We start from the raw sequence: 18,859 nt of genomic DNA, 5'->3' as shown, positions 1-18,859 counted from the left end.
ACCCATAAAGAACGATGCAGTTTTCGTGGCGAGCATCTTCGGTGTTTGGTTGGATTTTTTCTGTAATTCTTTTATTTAGTTGTTCTAGATCTGCACGTAGTTTTGCATTTTCACCCTCAAGATTTTTTATATTTTTGTTTATGTTTTTTTATATTTTGCTCTAGTTTGTTTTTTTCTTGAAACAAGTTTGCCGAATTGCTCGATATACTTTGCTCCAAGCTGGTAATTTTTGCATTAAACTCGAGAACCAACGCTTGTTTGATATTATTCGTAACGGAGTGTATCAATCGCTGTTCCATTGCTACCAACTCAGTTTTTATTAATTGACTAAATTTATTATACGAAATGAGCTCTAAATTTTGCGATGGTGACATTATTTTAGTATCGCCCATCATGTTTGTGATGTTGCTGTCATCATAAGACATATTGGTATCCTCTAGGGCGGCTTGTTCAAGCTGTCTCCTAGCAGCCGGCGATGCCGGGGTGTCGTCGTTTCGCGGGCGGCGCGTGACTAATTCACACGAAGGGCATTTCCAATTTACTTGCAATTCGCTTTGGTGCTCTCTAAAAAATGCAGATGTGTAATTTGCGCATGTATAATGATAGCATCCTTGACAAAGACTACAAAATAGATATAAATATATGTGGCATCATCATCATCATCAATATTTAAGCGCTATGCTGTTGTCGATGAAGTAATCGCCACTCTTCTCTTCGCTGGGCCAGCGAACTTTAACTTCCTCGTACGACACGACAGAAACTTTATCTTTTATTTGGCTGAGATATGTGAGCCTGGGCCTTCCTCTGCGTCATTTCCCTTCAATCTTGCCCTCCAGGATGTTTAAAAAATCTGTCCTGCCGTATCAGATGGCCAACCATCTTGCCCCTTCTGTTAGCTACTGTATCTAACAAGCATCTCTTCTCTCCTGCTGTGTGTGGCATACGGTGTTTGTATTGTATTAATTCTTACGAATGAGGACTCGTAGGGTGTTTTGGAACGATGCGGTCTGACTTATTCCGGGGGCTATTGTCAATATACCATTGAATTACTTATGCATTTATTTTTGTCTCTTTCTTTTTGGTTATGACGTGAAAGGGACAAAGACAATATAATCCAAATATTTCGAAGTTGTATTAGGCCCCGCACGTTGAAGTCATATTCGAATATAAAGGTCACTTCAATGTTATTTTATCTCAATCGATGAGCAAAATGCGATTTTGCTCACTATTTTTAAGCAGCAAATTACCCTTGTTTCAGCTGCTGACGTGAAAATATATACCGCTATATCCAGCATTTAAGTACTTTATATACATAATAAAATAACTCTACTATTTAGTTTCCCTAAATATAAAAACACACATTGTGTTTAGGTAGGTACCTACAATAATACAAATAGAAATATTTTAGTATAATAAAAATATATTTTTCCTTGTTAGAAGTCTCTACTTGTAGGTATAATACGTTCATTATTATTACTTCGTTCGTTTTAATACTAAGTCTCACGAAACTACAATGACTCTATGAGTATGAGGGATACAGGATAATCCACCCTTCCCTCGAAATAAACCTGTTATGTATTCGACTTTAACATATAGGCTCGGGAGTCAACCAAGCGTTCAGTTTTAGTCGGCATTAATCAGAGACCAACTAATAATAAAAGCTGATAATCTAGATACTTACATAGTTATTTGTAAGGTACGACTGAGAACCAGGACTAGGGCTCGGAACCGGTTTATTTTTAAATCCCGAAATAGCCTAATATTTTTAATTATTTTATACTCTTTACGTAGGACTGGATCATGTATTTAGGTAACAACTTCGCATTATTAGATAGCCCCATTAAAAATGAAATAATAAAGCAAAGAACGAAAAAGAACGTAATAATAGCGGTATTTTTTGTATGAAGAAAAAACAGGTTCCGAGCCTTGCTGAGAACGTTTTTTGCAGAGATGAACCGCCGGACTATCCAGGTCGTGCCGCTCACCACCTTCTGCATCTGACACTTGATCCAACCACCTAGCGAGAGTCTCTCAAAATTGGTCGAGACTTCCCTATTAGACCGTTCGTTGAAACGACTATCAGGATAATGATCATTGAATCAACATATGGTTATCTCGTGAGCCAAGTCTAGGTACTTACTGAAATACTAACTTAGGTACTTTTTATTATTACACACCAGATGGAAAGTGAAGACAGAAATCACCGGTTCACAAATAGCCTCTTGCTATTAAGAGATCGAGGTATACGATTTGTCAGTGTATACGACGGGACGGGAGCTTCTTTTTTTTCTTTTTATTTGGGACAAAAAACAGTAACACACAGGTTATAAACACAGAAATAGAATACAAATAATAATAAAGTGTGAGACCAACAACATCGTCCACAGATAACGAGATTACCTACTGATAAATCTACAATATATAGCGTTACGTATTATAAAGGATATAAAGCTAAAATTAACACAGCTTCGGTTGCAACATAGATACTGTGGGTAGACTTATGTATGAGATGTGGGTAGGGGAGATTATGAATAAACAGTCTTAGCAATGCACTCGTTGTCTCAATATATCATCCTGTCCAAATAAGTACTTTACATGGCGCAGCCGGTTATAAGTAATCGTTGAATTGTTATACGTTAACGGGATTAGTGTAATTTGGGTATTGAGTGAAGTGGAATTTACAAAGCAGTGCGTTGTGACTAGCGGAAAATGGATACAGTTCTAAGGCCGCCACCTCCATTTTGTTTCGAGAATAATCTATCGAGCGTTACGTCGGGAAACTTGAGTAGACAATGGTTAAAGTGGAAGAAATCGTTTGAGATATACTCTAAAGCATGCGAGCTCAATAAAAAAACTGAAGACGTACAAGTGAGCATTTTATTGCATGTCATAGGAGAACAGTGTCGGGAAGTCTATGAACAGTTCACAGATAAAATAACTACAATAAAAGGATTATTAGAACATTTTGATAAATATTTCCTACCAACAAAAAATCTGACTATCGAACGGCACAAGTTTTTTTCAAGAGGTCAACAAGAAGGCGAGTCCGTTGAACAATATACATTTGAGTTAAACAAATTAGCTATGACTTGCGAGTTCAAGGACCTGAAGGACGACTTAATAAGAGATAGGCTAATTTGTGGATTGAGAGAAGATGCTATGAGGGAACGTTTACTTCGGGAAAGTGAGACTTTGACCCTACAGAAAGCCGTGGATATGTGTCGTATAGCGGAAATGTCACGCATGCAAGCGGGCCGTATTAAGCAAGAGGATACAGGCGAGTATAATGCATACGAGCTCACGACTAAGGCTGAGGACAAGCAACAACAGTGTGAAGTGCACTGGGTAGGGCGTCCTGCAAAGAGTCGTCCTGGAAGTCGAAAGTGCCGATGCGGCGTGAATGCGCCGCCGCCGCCGAGCAGAGCGCCGCCGCCGCGGTCCGGCGCGGCCGTAACGTCATCGGCGTCATCGCGCAAGTCCGTGCCGCTACATGTAAACAACCGTATTAGGCAGTGTGATTATTGTGGATCGAATCATGAAAAGTTTAAGTGTCCCGCTTATGGTCAACGTTGTACTAAATGTCATAGATCGAATCATTTTGCGAAGGTGTGTCGTATGTATGCAGTACAGGAGGATTCCACAGATCAGGTATGTCTCGTTAATTCCATAAATAAAAATAAGCGCTGGAGTGTAGACCTTTTAATTAACGGAGCTAGCATAACGTTTAATTTAGACAGTGGGGCTGATACTAATGTTTTGCCTTTGCGATTTTTACCGGAAATCGGTTATAGTGTAAATGACTTAGTACGGACTCGTATCAGATTGACAGCATACTCAGGAGATCAAATTCATGTTGCAGGCAAGTGTCACTTAAAAGTAAAATACAAAAACGATTACCACATTGTAAGTTTTATTATAGCGGACGTGAAATCACCCCCGGTACTAGGTAGATCGACCTGCGAAGAATTAAACTTGGTTAGGCGTGTTATGACTATAGAGACCTCAGGGTTAAATAGTTGTTTAGGAATGTTAGATGAGTATGGGGATGTGTTTGAAGGCATGGGGTGCTTACCGGGCGAATATAGGATACAATTGCAGCCTAATGTGCAGCCAGTTGTGCATGCGCCGCGTAAGCTGCCACTAGCACTGCGGGATGCGGTTAAAAATAAGCTGGATGAGATGCTGCAGCAACAGGTTATCGCGAAGGTTGAGGGGCCCACGGACTGGGTCAACAGTATGACTGTTGTAAAGAAAGCTAATGGAGACCTTCGTATCTGTTTAGATCCTCGAGACCTAAATAAAGCTATTCGTCGAGAGCATTTCAAATTACCAACTCTGGATGAGATTACAACGAAATTATCGGGTGCAAAATATTTTAGTACTCTAGATGCTAAACACTCATTCTGGCAGGTAAGGCTACACGATGAGTCAACTGACCTTTGTACCTTTAACACGGTGTTTGGCAGATACAAATTCCTTCGCATGCCGTTTGGAATTTCTTCCGCATCGGAGATTTTTCATAAAAGGCTATTTGAACAGTTTGATGACATAGAGGGCGTAATACTCTTTATTGATGATTTGCTTGTGTATGGAGAAACGGAGGAAGTACATAATACACGTCTTCGTCAGGTGCTGGACCGTTGTAGGAAAATCAATATTAAGCTAAATAAGGATAAATGCAAGGTTGGACTATCTGAATTAAAGTATTTAGGCCACAGAATATCATGCGAAGGTATACGACCAGATAACTCGCATACGTTAGCTATTAGAGAAATGCCTAAACCAGAAAATACTAAGGACCTGGAAAGGTTTTTAGGTCTTGTAACGTATGTTGGCAGCTTTATACCACATTTGTCGGAAAGGACCCATCTGCTGAGAGAGCTTCTTAAAAAAGATATAGCTTGGCATTGGGATGACAGGCATCAGAAATGTTTCAATGAATTAAAACAATGTCTAGTAAGTCCTCCCGTATTACAATATTTTAGTTTAGAAAAATCGGTCACGATTTCCGTTGATGCAGCAAAAAACGGGTTAGGTGCGGGTTAGGGTTGGACTGAGAAGTATCTTGCCGTGTTCACCAAATTTGTTAAAACAAGCCAATTTAGATCATACAAAGGTTAGACATGAACTTAAGGCGCGACAAGAAAAACAAAAGTACTACTACGATAGGGGAGCCAAAAATTTACAAACTTTACGAGCGGGTCAGCCAGTTAAAGCACGCATTAATGGCAACTGGGTATACGCTACGGTTGTGGGTCTCGTAAGTCCGAGATCTTATTCAGTAAAACTAGAAACGGGCAGGTTCCTCCGTAGGAATCGTCGTCAGCTGATATTAGACTCGCCGCGCCGCCCCCCCGCCCGCGCGGATCCCATTTTATACGATAACATAAACCTGCCGGTCAACAATTCTCGCGCTGAGTCAGACATGACATTCAGTCCCACTGTCCCATGCTCCCTAGAAAGTAATAATATTAACAATAACAATTCTGGTAATAATTATGTCACACGTTTTGGCAGGACAGTGAGACCTCCTGATCGGTGGGGATACTCTGAGCTAGGAGTACCACAACGCAACTGAGTATCTAGGTATACATATTTATATATATAGACGGTAACTGCATCTGTATTCGATTTGTAATATGTAAGCAATCAAATATTACGTAATGTGAGCAAATGTATTCAAAGTCTTAATTTACATACTAATTGAATTAATTTGTAATCAATGATAAATAATATCAACATTGTAAAAAAAAAATAGGCAATGTACGTATATTGAATAAGAAAAAAATAAAATAAAAAAGTGTATCTTGCATGCATAAATTATATATATTTTTTCATTAATGAACTTGTTGTTGTTGCATCTGCATGATAAAATAATTATACCTATAATTACTGCAAGTAAAAAGTAAATGTTAGATCAATAAGGAAGTATACAAAAATCATTACAACAATGTTCTCTCTAATCAATGAAGTAAAAATGGTTCATTATAAAACAATAGTACTTAAGTAGTATAAGAAGGCTACTGTTATTTCAAAATTATATATACACTCACAACATTAACTTAAGCACCTAAGTACATAAAAAGATGTTTATTTTTTAAATATTGTGTTATAGAAACTAGTATAGGTACTTACGCTATTTTGTTTATTGAAAAGAAAGGGGTTGTGGGTAGACTTATGTATGAGATGTGGGTAGGGGAGATTATGAATAAACAGTCTTAGCAATGCACTCGTTGTCTCAATATATCATCCTGTCCAAATAAGTACTTTACAGATACAACAGGTTTAAAGATAAAGTACGTAACAAATACATTTTTGAGTTAGCAGAAGAAGTAGTTTTGTATCGATACAGTTTAATGAGCGAGTGAAAACGGCAAGGTCCACCGGGGCGACTTTGGTAATGTTTTGTTTGAAGTAACTGAATCACATTATTTTTATACACATTGTCAGACATCTTGAAAATGTCAATTTCATTACAATACAAATTGTAACATTTAACATTTAGCTTCTATGGAGATTACAAGTCTTTTTTAAGTACTTGTCTCTTCTTTAGTCGGCAACTGACATTCGAGTAATCTGCCATAAATTCCCGTATGTCTGTTTCAGTGTTATGATGTAAGACATTACGTTTTATTGGGCAGTCCATTTGGCTGGTTTATGTGCTCGTAAAATATAATGTGTTTCGTTTATAATTTCTTCAAACAGTGTGTGGGCTTGATAATATGTTTTATGGTTGCAGAACTTGACGACTGCATCGATATTGGCCTTCGCTCTGTCGCGAATATAAATCTATAAATCAAACATACAGTAAACTAAAACACGTAGGAGAAGATTCTGGAAGGACCACGTCAAAAATGCATCTTAAGAGGAAAAAGGACGGCCGTTTCTCCATACAAACGTAGTCCCCATTTTCTTCTTTGGATATCGACATTATGGAAAATATTTTCACATAATTTGATGTATATTAACCAATGCTGTGATTATTGTAAAAATTAGGAGCGAAAAACAAGTTTCATACAAATTTTTAAATGCTTCTAACTCTTATAATAATTAAAAAATCGAAAAAAAACAAACGTAGGCGCATAGCTGTGCTCATGTGTTGATATTTATTTATTTATTTATATGCAACAAACTGTACCAAAATATTGTCGAGTGATTTCGCGCGGGCTCTCCACTTTCGTCTTAACGAAGACTCACGCTTCACCGCTCCGGGATAGTGCCGGAGCGTCCGACACGTCATTTTCTATGACGACTGATCGGTGATGACGTGGCGCTTTCCATAGAAAACGAAGCGCTGGAAGCTTGGTCAAGCATGGCTTAACTGTTCTTGTCATTGTCAATTTATATAAATCAAAATACATCCATAACTAGATAGATAAATAGGTCTCCTCGGTGATTGTTACTAGGTGTTCTAGGTCTAATATCGCCTTAAGTATATAATATATAACATCTAATAATATAATCCCTCTGGCAAATTGTAGAAGCGAAATTTTGTCTAGACATCATTGCTATAACAACCAACTCTCAAATTAATGTGCTTACCTACTTACATTTCGCCCCGAAATACGATGTAAGTAAAGGTAATTTTGTGCCGTATAAATAGGTAGGTACTTATAATGTCTCTGAGTAATAATTATTATTGTATGTTATAAAATGTGATGGAAAAAATATTGTGTAGGTATTTAAACTAATAGTAAGGTTTGGGTTAAACTTGGATCATAATTTGAACATTTTGGACTATTTGGTTCTAAAGCGGGAATAAACACATATAATGTAAATAGCATGTGACTAGGGATTGGAAATATTAAACTTTCAGTTATTCGATCGTTATTTTCTGTCATGATATTAGAATATTCGAATATTAAAAAAAATATTCGAATATTCTAATTTGTCGTCAGAATAGACTGCCCACTGATGATGCGTTGAAACCAACTGCATGCACCCAACGGCCCAACGCATCATCGAAATAGATTATATTAATTAGTTTTAGGTATTTATTGTTTTGTTTATATTGTACACTAACTTAGATATATAGGTAGATAAATAATAATTGTTGTATGTACTAACACTATATGAGTTTTTTGCTCGAAATTAAATGATTTCAATTTCAATTCAATATTTCAATTTCAATTTCAAAAAATAAGAAAAGGAACGAGAAATCGGCTTATTGTCGTTATATTCAAAAACTATTTTCACACATTGCGAAAACTAGTGATATTTCGCAGAAATCTCATTATTTGACTAGATTTTCTCATCCCACTATGAGATGCCCACATTTATAAAAACGAAACGAAACTTAAAACTCCTTAAAATCCTTTTTCAATATTTCTAGATCAAACTTTATTATAAATGCATCGTTGCGTTAATAAATATAAGTTTAGCCATCCAAACAAGTAAGAGAAAAAAACATTCTTAGTATTTATTTTCAGAGTTAGATTTAATATTAACTTCTAGTATAAAAGGCCTTTCCATTCCATTGCATTTTGAATCTTTATTGAGAAATAATAAATGCAATTTTCTGGGCAAGATTTTATTCTTGATGGTTGGCTATTATAATATTGGAATATTGAAGAGAAAAAGTTGGATGACTGCAGAATGCCCTTTAACTTTAAACTTACGTATTGTTGCTTGTACAGTCAGCGTCAAATACTTCGTAGCAGTCAAAGTGGCCAAATAGTTCGGTACACCATACTAAATATATGGTGTACCGAACTATTTGGCTACTTTGGTTGCTACAAAGAATTTGACGCTGACTGTACCTACAGTCCTACAAAAAGCATCAACCATAAAAATTACATACCATTCGATTTCGTTTTCTTGAAATTGAGTTAGCTGTAATTTAACGAAGCCTATCGAGAGGAATACAGTAAAAATATTATTTTCTTCGTATTTGGGTACCTCAGGGATCGGAAACCGGTATTTTTTGTATGGGAACGAAAACGGTATTTTTTCGTTCTTTGTTAATTACTTCATTTCTAATTAGGCAATCTAATAATACGAAGTCGTTATTTGAAAACACAACTGAGTCCTACATTTAGAGTATAAAATAAACCGAAATATATGGTTATTTCGATGTTTTTGCAAAAAACCGGTTCCGATCCCTGGGGTACCTACCGTTCCTCATTCACTGTGAATACCCGGCAAAACACACAGAAACTGTAACTATAGCGGATGAAATGGATTTTTTCGAGTAATAAAAAATATTCGAATACTGAGCGGCCGAATATTTGAATACCAAAACTCGAATTTCAAGCAGGGACCTGCGATCCAAAATGATAGCCCGAGTCATCATGTTGAACACGCGCTATCAGATCAGCCAAGCAGCTAAGAGCAGCCAAGGTGCTAACTAATATCTAAACACGCACTATTGTAAAGTTACTAGAAAGCATGTTCACATATTTTTGAGCACCTTGGCCGCTCCCATATATTCGTACTATTTAATAGTATTTAACATTTTTTTTTCATCAAACTGCGGCTATACGAAGAAATTGTTACAGTCCTCAAATGGCAACCGGAGGTACCATATATAATTATATATATTATTATTTTTTTAGCTAGTGAATATATCATGAATTAATAAATGACATTTATTTCAGTATGTAATTTATAGGTATATAGTAGTGTGACTAATTAAAAAACACAAATCAAAATATTTATTAAAAGAGTTTGATTTGTTCTCAAAGTTGTATTATTATGAACTACTACTTCAACCCAAATAGGATCTTGGCCTCTGACGCAAAAGAGCGCCACTCTGCGCTATTCTGCGCCATTTCACGCCAGTTGTTGACTTATTAGATACATAGGAGTTATGTATTCTGTAGAACTAGTTTTAAGATTGTTAGCTTAGCAGTCTCAGATGTCACTATAATGTTGTAGATATTGACTTGTAAAAGAGCCCTTGAGGCCTACTTGCAGAATTAATTTTTGAATTTTGAATTTTTTGAGTTGGGTATTCCGAGGGTGAACAGGTCTTTTAGGGCTTCGTCACTCCAGAGCTATCTGGGTTATACAATTTTATCAAAATCACGAATCTTAAAGTCGAATTTGTATCCCATATCTCGTTTCAATTGACTCCGATCAGCATTGAATTTGATCATTCAGCTGAATTTAACACTTAATTGGACAGCCTGCAAAGTAATTCACGTGGTAACTTGAATTTATGAATGGGATGTTCTGAGGCGAGTTTTTTGGCATCAACTTTATTAAATACTGGACAATTCAGGATATCGCAAAAGGATATATTTATTCACTTATTTATTTATTTTTCACGACGATTACGATATACAAGTTTTTATAAAATAAGCAACAAGCACTTTTAATTGTTAAGTTTTACAAATATCATCTTAATCTAAATATCAGACCAATTTATTGATTTTTTTTCCGATTTACTAAAAAATTACATTTATTGGGAAACATACAGCACATAATAAAACAAAATGGTAAAAACTAATCTAAATTAAAATATATCTTCCATATGGAAATCAGCCTACATTACACCCGTTCATAAGAAAGGCCCAAAAACGGAAGTAACTAATTATAGGCCAATCTCAAAACTCTGTATACTTGCTAAAGTACTTGAAAAATTAGTTTATACTCAAGTATATGCGGCAATTAAGAATTATTTTAGTCCTTTCCAACATGGTTTCCTGCGATGTAAGTCTACCGTTTCAAATTTGATACTCCTTAATGATTATGTAACTAAAGTCATGTCTGAAGGTAGTCAAGTAGATGTAGTTTACACAGACTATAGTAAAGCGTTCGATAAAATTGACCATAAATTGCTAATCCTCAAGTTAATTTCACGGTGATCTGTTGCGCTGGTTCACGTCTTATATTGACAATAGGTCGCAAGCTGTTGTCATTAACAACTATGTGTCTGGCTGGGTAACTGTTCCCAGTGGCGTTCCTCAAGGATCGTTGCTGGGGCCTTTGCTTTTCAATATATTTGTCAATGACATCAGTGATTGTTTCCACACTTCCAAATTGCTATGTTTCGCTGACGACATGAATTTTTTTACCAAAATTAATTCATTGGATGACTCTGCTCTTTTACAAGATGGTGTAAGGTCATCTTGTTGCATATTGCCAGACCAATAAATTAGATCTAAATGTATCTAAATGCTTTACTTTAACCTTCACTAGACAACAAAGTTCAATTCCAACTTCGTACAAGCTAAATGATCATGTGCTTAAATCTGTGTCATGTATGAAGGACCTGGGAGTCACCCATGATTCAAAGCTTTTATTTGATACTCATATAGATAATATAGTAACTGGTGCTACCAAGACTTTGGGATTCATAATGCGTAGTTCTTTACATTTTACCCAAATTAAAACTATAAAAGTTCTTTATTGTACATATGTCAGAAGTAAACTTGAATATGCGTCTCAAATTTGGAACCCCAGTTATAATATTTACATTAACAGAATAGAACGTATACAGAAAAAGTTTGTAAAATACCTCTGCTTTAAAATGAAAACTCCTTATAATTCATCCAATTATGAGAATATTTGTAAAAAACATCACCTTATCCCACTACATAAACGTCGACAGATTGCAGATATTACTTATATACTTAATATTTTAAATAGTAACATTGATTATCCTGAATTGCTCGCTAAGCTCTCCTTCAATACTCCATCTATCTCGATCCGCTAAATCAATATAAGTTCATTATAACTGTTTAAATCATGTTTAAATAGTGTGAGAGTTTTTTTCTTTTAATACTGTTAGCATAGTTTAATTTATGAGCACCTAGTCTTACAACTAATTTAGTGTTGTGTTCCTGCCGGTGAGTAAGGTTGCCAGAGCTCAACCCTCGTTGGAGAGGATGGCTATTGTTAACGTGAACGATAAGCTTACTAAAATGATTGAAGCTTTCCTCGCAAAGTAAACATTTGAGATCGGCCAGGCGGTATTTGATAATGAGGAGATCAGCGTGTTTGTCATAGGGCAAGTTGTGTTTGTGTATCAAATGGGAGATTATTTCATCGAAATTTGGAGGAGATTCGTTGCATAATTGACATGTGATGTCGGACACATCAACTGTGATCTCGACATCTGTGCCTGAGACGCGTGTGAGCGCACGGTCGCACGGTCCGAAGTGCACGGTCCGTGTGCTGTCGTGTGCTTCCTAAGCGCATCATAATCGGGAACGTCCTCGCCACAGTAAAAACAGAGATATTTTTGCCGCCATTTGAACGGTATCATCGAAGTGTTGTTGAATATTATTTGTAGATTTCTCCTCTTCCGATAATTGGTGCTTTTCACGTTTTTCATCTGAAAAGAAATTTACTTTTCTGTAATCTTCAGTTCATATTCACAATTAGGCCAATTATGAGCATATTTTGCCTAACCTTCCCTCTTTCGTAACATTTAAATATATGGGGCGGGTTTAGTTAGGGTCGGCGACGCGCATGTAACTCCTCTGGAGTTGCAGGCGTACATAGGCTACAGAGACTGCTGACCATCATAGTATAAAAAAAAATAGCCACTGTCTACTGTATTGCAACAAATATTGTATCCTTGTAATTAATTTATTTGTTTGTCATCCTTCTTAGGCAAGGGTTTTTACAACAACAAAAAATATATAAACACATTATAAAAACCTACCCTAGTGGGCCACCAACAGCGGGGCAAAGCTGCCGGTGGTCGAGGCCGGAGAGAGAGACCGCCGGACTATTCGCGCTGTGTCTTAGACCACCGCCTTCTATTCTAATAATCCTTATTATTGTTCTAATGTTTATATTATTGAATTTTCATCTCGATCGTATGTATGTATGTATATGTATGTATATACTTTATTGTACATAGAAATAAAAACACGAAAAACACAGTTACAGAGTAAATTAAATACAACAAAGGCGAACTTATCCCTGTATGGGATCTCTTCCAGTTAACCTTTGAGGAAATGAGTAAAACAGAAGTAACGGTGAATGAATGACAAACACAAACAAAAGTGTACAATCACTGAAATTAATGAAATGCACGTTTTGAATACACATTGATACAAATATACATAGATAGAAAAATAACCATAAAATAATGCATACATATACAGGGTGTCCCAAAAAGGACACGCCATAGCGACACTGGAGGTAGACCAGCCTGAGAGGGTTCCAACCAACCTAACATGACCCTAGTAAAAGTTGCACCGTTTTCAAGTTATTGGCAATTTAACGTTTTTCGTGAATTTTGACCGTTTTCAGCATTGTTAGGCTCAGTGTGCACTTATAAAGCCCTTAAAATAAGTTTTTTTTATGTGTACGGCACCATGAATAGTTAATTAGGATAATAAAAGAGATATTTCATCGATAACCTACGTGAAATGTAAAAAAACAAGGGCTTGATCTAAAGTTTTATTCGCAGCGAAACATCAATTTCAACTTTGACCACCTGCCGTGAAAAAAAACTACTTAAAAGGTAACAAAAAAATAACGCTATAATATTAAGCATTTTATGCAGATTCTAAAATGGTATAAAACATGCACATTTCTGCCATAAAATAATGAGTTATTATCATCTTTCGAATGCCTCATAAAGCTAAGTTGGACTAGGGAATCTGCAATCCAATGACGCGTAATTCATCTTGGATTCTTATTGGCTTTGAGTGCAAGTTCTCAAATGGTTAAAAGAGTGAGACAACATGAGATGCACTCGCTCTATCTCGCTCTTTTTATCTCAACTTTGTCACACGGTCAACTGCTACCTGGGATTATCGTAGGGCTTATCTCTTTGAAGACAGAAGTGTAAGCTTTTGTTTGTACAATTGTGTCATCCATATCTAATAAGCATTCCGGAATGCGTAAGCTGTTATGATATCATTGCTACTAAGTAAGGATATCATGAAGTAAGAAAGGTTCGAAAAAAATGTAATACAGATTGAAGTTTCATTGACTTATTTATTTTTTACAACAGGTGCTCAAATTGTTTTCCACCGACTCGTATGCACGCTTGGCAGCGTCTTCTGAAATTTCTTGTTAATTTCCTTAAGTTAATTTCGGATATGTCTCGTGCTGCCTGAAATACACGTCGCCGTAGTTCGTCTTGGGACCTTATTGGCTCGGAGTAGACCTTGTCATTTAAGCATCCCCAATAAAAAAAATCCAATGGATTTAGGTCCGGCGAACGCGGTGGCCATAATACTGGTCCTAATCGGCCGATCCATCTTCTTGGGAATGTCTGCGAGAGATGGTCGCGAACATCGCGAGCGAAATGTGCTGGGCAGCCATCTTGCTGGTACCACATCCTCTGTCTCAGTGCGAGCGGTGTGTCTTCAAGTAAAACTGGCAGATCGTTTTGCAAGAACTGCAGGTAATTTCTCCCATTTAAAATAGCTGGCAACTCGACCGGTCCTATTATTTGGCCATTAAATATTCCCGTCCACAAATTAATTTTAAATTGATGTTGGGACCGGTCTTCTCTCCCTTCGTGTGGGTTTTCAATTTGCCAGCTATGAATATTGTGGAGATTGAGATACCCATCTCTTCTACACGTGGATTCGTCGCTCCACATCACTTCATTAAAAAAGTTTTCATTTTCTTCCAGTTTTTGAAGCATTTGTCGGCAAAATTCAACGCGGGGTGCGTAATCCGTCGGAAGAAGTGTTTGCAGGCGTTGAATATGATACACATGATATTTATGACGTTTTAAAATTCTCTGCGCTGAGGATTTATTTACGCCGATACGACGTTCAATATTTCTTAGAGAAATTTCTGGCTCTCTTTGTACCATATTTAAAACCACGTCGTCATCAATAGTCCGGGGCCTTCCTTCAGCGTAAGCCTGTCCTGGCCTTCTGCCATTTCGATATGCATTCACAACTCTTAAAATGATTTCATGAATCGTGGCATGCCGATTGGCATACCTTTGATTGTACAATCTTGCAGCTGATCTGGCGTTGTATGAGACAATTCCTCTGTTAGAGACACGCCTAGTTTCTCCATAGATCATGTGCATGTCACTGTACTCACGATCGGTGTAGTTGTGATCTGCCATTGTGATGGAGAGGTTCCAAAAAGCAATAATCAGTGTCCGTGAGCGGTGCCAAGTTGTCGTTTCAGTCCCACAAACATATCAAGTCAAAAAGAAATCAGAGTCCAGATGAAAGCCAAGTAGATTTGTTTAGGACCACGAATACACAGCAGCAAAGATAACACAACAATTGCACGAAACACACGGTAACGAACTAATCAGGATTAGGATTCCTAAATACTTACTAGAGATAAGGATGACTAGTGGCTATCCCTCCTCCTTCTGTTTTTAAAGAGATAATCCGTAGGATAATCCCAGGTAGCAGTTGACCGTGTGATAAAGTTGAGATAAAAAGAGCGAGATAGAGCGAGTGCATTTCATGTTGTCTCACTCTCTTAACCATTTGAGAACTTGTACTCAAAGCCAATAAGAATCCAAGATGAATTAGGTACGCGTAATTGGAGGCAGCTCGAAACATATCCAAAAAGGATTGCAGATTCCCTAGGCCAACTTAGCTTTATGAGGCATTCGAAAGATGATAATAACTCATTATTTTATGGCAGAAATGTGCATGTTTTATACCATTTTAGAATCTGCATAAAATGCTTAATATTATAGCGTTATTTTTTTGTTACCTTTTAAGTAGTTTTTTTTCACGGCAGGTGGTCAAAGTTGAAATTGATGTTTCGCTGCGAATAAAACTTTAGATCAAGCCCTTGTTTTTTTACATTTCACGTAAGTTATCGATGAAATATCTCTTTTATTATCCTAATTAACTATTCATGGTGCCGTACACATAAAAAAAACTTATTTTAAGGGCTTTATAAGTGCACACTGAGCCTAACAATGCTGAAAACGGTCAAAATTCACGAAAAACGTTAAATTGCAAATAACTTGAAAACGGTGCAACTTTTACTAGGGTCATGTTAGGTTGGTTGGAACCCTCTCAGGCTGGTCTACCTCCAGTGTCGCTATGGCGTGTCCTTTTTGGGACACCCTGTATATATAAATAAAAATAAATAAATATTCAATATATAATATAAATAAATATGAATTCGAACCAGAAAAGTTAAGGAAAATCGTCCTCTGGCTGGCGCAGTGCCATTATGGGAATAGTTACTCTTAACACATTCACTGCCAGACAAAAAACGGCGCACTACCCCAGAAACCGGTGGTCTATAGCTGCGTACAAAACAACCCGCCCAGCGGGTTGTCCGGCATCTGAACAAAGTTCACGAGCGCCCACCAGGTGGGTTCCCGGCAGTGAATGTGTTAAAAGATAGACATATACACATATACCATCGCGGACTTTCTTGTAGACCAATGATAGAGAGACAACCCCACCATCCCATCTTAAAGGCCGGCAACGCACTTACAACCCCTCTGGTGTTGCAGGTGTCCATGGGCGACGGTAATCGCTTACCATCAGGTGATCCGTCTGCTCGTTTGCCTCCTCTACCATAAAAAAAAAACACATTGTGTTGCTATATCTCAAACGGATTAGGCAGCGTTATTGATTAAACCTCCTAGACAGCTTAATTTTTTCTGACATCCTTAACATCGTCATATTTCAACCAATTTACAAACCCTATCTTACCAAATAATACACCTGAATCATTCATAAGAAACACTATATTGATAAGTGAAAATCGCATGAAAATCTGTTCAGTTGTTTTTGAATTTATCGCGAACATACAGACAGACAGACGCGGCATTTGTTTTATAAGGTGTAGTAATAGTGATAACAAATATTTTTTTTGTATAATATAGTCGTTGCGATTGGAACAAATGTTTCCCCAAGGGCTCCAATTACACTCCGTAGCTATAAAATTTGGTAAGAACGGTGATTTGTTTTTCAGAGGAAATATATATTTTATTTTAGGAGGAGGAAATTTTTCAGATTTAAGAAATTTAAATCAATGTTGCTGTCTCGCAGGCGCGGGCGGATCGTCAAACATGTGAGATAAGGACAACCTGCACCTCCGTCCAAATATCTGACTTTAAAATCTCAGAAATCGAGATTTCTCTCCGGACATTTTTTCTCATCCAAAACTTAACCGATCCCAAAGAAAATTTGGGAATGGAATGACAAAAAAACCATCTGTGTATGACCGTTTTAATTATTGCCGATTTTGTATGCTAGGCGTGTGTTTACGGCACATTTATTTGGCCATTTTTGGGGCTTGCAAAAAAAGCAAAACGTACAGGGCCAAAATACAGAGAGGAAAATGACGAGATCTTTTATGTATGAAAACAACAGCCAAATAACACTAGACCCTACTCATAGTGTTGTGTTCCTGCCGGTGAGTATGGTTGCCAGAGCTCAGCGAGGGGGGCGGGTTTAGGGTTGGCAACGCGCATGTGACTCCTCTGGAGGTGCAGGCGTACATAGGCTACGGAGACTGCTTACCATCAGGCGGGCCGTATGCTTGTTTGCCACCGACGTAGCTAAGCCCACTAATATTTCTTCTTAACTAGCTGAGCCCGTGGCTCCTATTTTGTAAGCTTGAATTGGCCTCGGCAAGCATCTTCCTGCTCAATTTATGTACCTAAGTTTGAATATGCCTCCACAAGGAATATAAGTACGAGCGAAATGCATGTGAAAGTTGTTGGAAAGTTGTTATCAAAATTTAAGCTCGTATCGGCGTTCTGGTGGTGTTGGTAGGAACTCGAGTCTTTGGAGTCTGAATTTGAAGAAACTCGACTCGTATTTATGAAACTCGGCGCTTAAATAACTTCCGAGTCTTTTAAGTCCCGAGGCAAGTCATTTATTGAGTCTTTTTTAAGAGAGCTTTAAAGGAAATATTCCGTCAACAATTTCATAGATTTAACCTAAAGAAAAGTAAAGAAATTTTGCGTTATTGTATTATTTGTGTGCTATAACTAAAATATTATACTTTAAAGACAAAGCATTTCGAAATTTTGCAAATCAAAAAATTGAGAGTTCTCTGAAAAGGACTCAAGTCCCTACAAAAAGACTCGAGTCTCTAACAAGTTGAAAAGAACTCGAATTTAGACTTAATATGTGAGTATGAAAAACTGAGTCGAGTTTCAAAGCAGAGGACTCAAGAGATTCGAGTCTTAACCAACCTCCAGTCTCACACGGGGCAACCCAATAATAAAAAAACCAGTACCCCTAGTGTAAATAAATTCGATTTCGAAACGTGACGTACGCGTTTGCGTTTAGTCTCATTTTGTATTGGATTTCGAAAGAGCGCGCCAAGCGGGACGTTTTGGAAACTCAAAATCCTATACAAAATGAGACTTAACGAAAACGCGTTCGTCACGTTATGATGTCGATCAAAGTTACACTAGGGGTACTGTTTTCAATAAGTTGCGTCGCGTGAGCTGTCACTTACATAAATACATTGTATTTGGTCGCGTTGCGGGTAAAAACTATTTATTTTTGGGTTGCCCCTTGTGAGAAAGGCCTTACATGTAGATGACGTTCGTTGAAGAAAAACTGTCAATTACCTCCTATGTTCAAGACAGCTGTTCTATGTGAATAAATTAAACCCAATTTTGCGGAAATGTGATTTAAACATAGGTAAACATGTTTTTTTGGCGAATTAGAATAAGTATGGAAAGAAATATTTGAAGGTAACAAAGAGGATTCCGCTTCCCGGAAAAACAAACTAATATTTCTTACAGTTCTTATTACTTATTCTTTAATATTTTCGGCCAATGCTATAAGCCAAAATATAAACCTACATAGGTAGATACTTATAGAACAAAAACAATTTTATAAATTAAAATAATAATACATTAATTCCTTCCTGTCTTTTAGAGGTTTAATGAACTATTCTAGTTAGTCTGGAATACTCGTACTTTCATTGGTGCTCCCGAGGCAACATGTAGATCAAAGTAGGTGAGGTGGAGCAAAAC

The sequence above is a fragment of the Cydia pomonella genome, chromosome 7 (assembly GCF_033807575.1).
Source record: "Cydia pomonella isolate Wapato2018A chromosome 7, ilCydPomo1, whole genome shotgun sequence".
Lineage (NCBI taxonomy): Eukaryota > Metazoa > Arthropoda > Insecta > Lepidoptera > Tortricidae > Cydia > Cydia pomonella.
Note: the sequence above shows the minus strand (reverse complement) of the source record.